Below are 4,188 nucleotides of genomic sequence, written 5' to 3' on the forward strand. Positions count from 1 at the left end.
TGGATCCAGATTTCCCTTTCATAGGGACATGAGTCGTACTGGATTAGGGTCCAACCTAATGACCTCATCTTAACTTAGACTAACTCAAATTAGAGTTATTGGTGCCCTTCTCCCATCTCCTTTCCCTGGCTGCAACCTGTTAATCTTTTGGTCCTTACCTTTTTAGTAAGTGGTACTACCATCCACACAGCCAAAAGCTTGGCTCCTTTTGATTCTACCATTTCCCTCAACTCATCCTCACACATCTGCAATCCTTCATCTTGTCATATTGCATATCTCTACATGTATTTCCATTTGATCAATATCTCTTCATTTTCACACTCCTGCCCAGTATGAACAACATAATTTCTCACCTTCAGTAGCTTCCTAACTTCACCCTTGCCTTGCTCCCATCTGTCTTTTTAAAGAGAAACCAAATTTCTACCCACACTGGAAGATGGAGGTCCTCTTTCCTTGCTTAACGCAGCCATGACTTATGGTCCCAAGAAGCATCTGAAGTGGGTAGCAGCTCCAAAGCATTGGATGCTGGATAAATTGAACAGTGTGTTTGCTCCTCGTCCATCCACTGTTCTCACAAGTTGAGAGAGTGTCTTTCCCTCATCATTTTCCTAAGACTTAAGTATGCCCTGACAGGAGATGAAGTAAAGAGGATTTGCATTCAGCAGTTCATTAAGATCAATGGAAAGGTCCGAACTGATATAACCTACCCTGCTGGATTCATGGATGTTATCAGCATTGACAAGACGGGAGAGAATTTCCATCTGATCTATGACACCAAGGGTCGCTTTGCCGTACATCATATTACACCTAAGAGGCCAAGTACAAGTTGTGAAAAGTGAGAAAAATCTTTGTGGGCACAAAAGGATCCCTCATCTTGTGACTCATGATGCTCACACCATCCACTACCCTGATCCCCTCATCAAGGTGAATGATATCATTCAGATTGATTTGGAGACTGGCAAGATTACTGACTTCATCAAGTTTGACGCTGGTAACCTGTGTGTGGTGACTGGAAGTGCTAACCTGGGAAGAATTGGTGTGATCACCACAGAGAGAAGCCCCCTGGATCTTTTGACGTGGTTCACATGAAAGATGCCAATGGCAGCAGGTTTGCCGCTTATCTTTCCGACATTTTTGTTATTGGCAAGGGCAACAAACCATGAATTTCTCTTTCCCAAGGAAAGGGTATCCGCCTCACCATTGCTGAAGAGAGAGAAAAAGACTGGCGGCCAAACAGAGCAGTGGGTGAAATGGTCCCTGGGTGACATGTTAGATCTTTACATGTAATTTAAAATAATGTGGCATGATTAAAAAAAAAAAAAAAAAACCAGTATGATCTTCCTAAAATAGAATGAGATATGTGACTACTATACTTAAAACACTAGCAATGTTCAGTATGCTTAAAATAAAATTCCAAATCCCTAACATGGCACACAGGCTGAGTGTGATCTGACACCTTCCTAATCTGTGTTATGCTTATTTCCGCTCCAGCCTTAAGGAAATGCTCACATCATTCCTTCTGTCTTGCATGCTCTTCTCTCAACTCTTTACCTGTCTAAATACTTTTTAGTTTTCAGATCCTAGCTTAAATGTCATTTAAGTATTTAGTTTTTAATGTAATTTGCAGGTATACTTCTTAAAAACAATTAAAACAATCAGATTTAACTTTGTGCTATTGGATTCGTTGATCACTATCAGTTTTTCATAACATGACTTCTTTTTGAGTTGTCTTATTCTTCTCTCAGTTATCTATAATATTTTCAAGAAAAATTTTGAAGAAAGATATATGGGTGGTATATTTTCTAAGTGTGTTTATTTCTGAGGATGTGTCCTCAATAAAAAAATGATAGTTTTGCTGGATTTTTAAATTTACAAGTTACAATATGTTCTTCTTCTCATAGAAGTACTGTTGATTGCCTACCCAGCAGCCATTTCTCCTTTTTTCTTATTAAGAAAACTCTGATTTTGTTTGGGCAGTCCACCCTTCTCTACCCAGACATGTGCTTTAAATCAATGGCTTTCCCTTTAATAGTGACTGGCTTTGGAATGGGCATGTGACACAACTCTAGCCAGTGAGATCTTCTTTCTTATTCTGCTCGATATTTTCATGTCTGCCTCTAATGCCTGGAACTGTAGGACCAACTCATGAACAAGGGGATGAGTAACTCAGAATAAGCTTATCTCCTGAGCCTGGCAAAGCAGAAAAATGGAAGAAACCTAGGTCTTTGAGCCACTAAATTAACCAATCTCAGAGCCAAATTAGAAATTCTTTTGTGAAATAGTAAATCTGCCTTATTGTTTATACTAGTTATATTGGGTTTTCTATTTCTTAGGGCTAAGAATCTTTTGATGCACAACTTTTGTATGTTTTATGTTTTACATTTTTAAAATATGTTTTGTTGCTTCTTTAGTAATATACGAGACCAACATGATTCTTGCTTCCTTACATGTAGTCTGTTTTTGTTGACTAATTGCTAGCAATATTTTAAAAACCAAGTTTTCTTCAATTATTTCTATAATTCTTTCTTCTTTTGCCAATCTTTCTTCTGCTGATATTGCTTTAAATTTAAACACTACTAAATAAATTATCAGGGCTGCCTAATAATCTCTCTATATTCACTCTTGCAGTCTTCAACTGCTTCATGTTTTCTCCTCTTGCTGGAAACCTCCAACAGTCTTTCTCCCCTCATCTCATTCAAGCTGATGACTTTGCTTATTACTTCACCGCTGATACAGTTTGGAAGTGTATCCCTGTCCAAATGTCATGCTGAAATGTAATCCCCAAAATAGGAGGCAGGGCCTGGTGGGAGGTGATTAGAGTATGGAGATGGTTTTCTCATTAATGGTTTAGCACCATCCACTTGGTGCTGTCCTTGCATTAGTGTATGCGTTCTTGTGAGATCTGATTGTTTAAAAGTATGTGGCACACCACCTCACCCCTTGCTCCTGCTTTCACCATATGGTATGCCTGCTCCCTGTTCACCTTCTGTCTTGATTGTAAGCTTCCTGAAGTCTCCTTAGAAGCAGACATTACTATGCTTCCTGTACAGCCTGCAGAACCAGGAACCAATTAAACATATTTTCTTTATAAATTACCTAATCTCGGTATTTCTTTTTTTTTTCTTTGCTTTCTTGAATTTTTTTTTTTTTTTTGAGAGGGAGTCTCGCTCTGTCACCCAGGCTGGAGTGCAGTGGCGCAATCTCGGCTCACTGCAAGCTAGGCCTCCCGGGTTGACGTCATTCTCCTGCGTCAGCCTCCCGAGTAGCTGGGACTACAGGCGCCCGCCACCGCTCCCGGCTAATTTTTTATATTTTTAATAGAAACGGGGTTTCACCGTGTTTGCCAGGATGGTCTCGATCTCCTGACCTCGTGATCCGCCCACCTCGGCCTCCCAAAGTGCCGGGATTACAGGCGTGAGCCACCGCGCCCAGCCGGGTATTTCTTTATAGCAATGCAAGAATGGCCTAATGCAACTGTGAAGATGAAAGTAAACAAAAGAGAATTTCTGCATCTTCCTATTCTGTGTTGGACGTGAAGATGTGTCCGCTTAGCTCTCCCTTCAATAAAAGGCTAGTTGTCCATTTGCAAGGAGTGTGCTTAGCGGCTAGCTTCCAGCAATTAATCCCTTCAGGGTTCCCTTCTGCTTTCAAACTGATGCCATAGGCTTCTCTCGTGGTCTTCAGCCAACAACTGAGCGAGGCAATGTGCAAGGGTCTGTTCATTTCCATCCAAGGTGGGACTCCTCTAACAGGCAATCTTGACTTTGGAGCTGGGCTGGCAGAGACTGTTAGGACAGCATCATAGAAGTCTACATTGTTGTCTGATGGCTCCAGCTGACTCATGCCTTTTCCATTTACAGGAGTCACTCCCCAATAAACATTTTAGGCTCACCCCTCTGTCTTAGTGTTTGCCTTCTGGGAAACCTAACCTGCAACACCTCCTAAATCGATTGGTCTGACAGTATGGGAGCCTATATACACTGCCTTGCATGGGCAAGTTGTGTAGGCTACATCTCACACCAGATATTCCACTTGTGATGCCTCTAAACCATTCAAGAATATTTCTCCTATTGTTTCCTCTCTTCTACATCATCAATTTTTCTCTTTCTGTGGAATTATTTTTCCTAGCATACAACGTATTATAACATTTGTCATCCTAACAAAAAAAAATTTCCTTGAACTTACATT

General features: G+C 40.7%; 1 pseudogene; it reads left to right on the plus strand.

The window, feature by feature from the left end:
* Positions 1-468: 468 nt before the first annotated feature.
* Positions 469-1,249, plus strand: LOC105548295 (annotated as a pseudogene).
* The last annotated feature ends 2,939 nt before the right edge of the window (positions 1,250-4,188 follow it).

Source organism: Mandrillus leucophaeus, unplaced genomic scaffold (assembly GCF_000951045.1).
Source record: "Mandrillus leucophaeus isolate KB7577 unplaced genomic scaffold, Mleu.le_1.0 Scaffold408, whole genome shotgun sequence".
Classification (NCBI taxonomy): Eukaryota; Metazoa; Chordata; class Mammalia; order Primates; family Cercopithecidae; genus Mandrillus; species Mandrillus leucophaeus.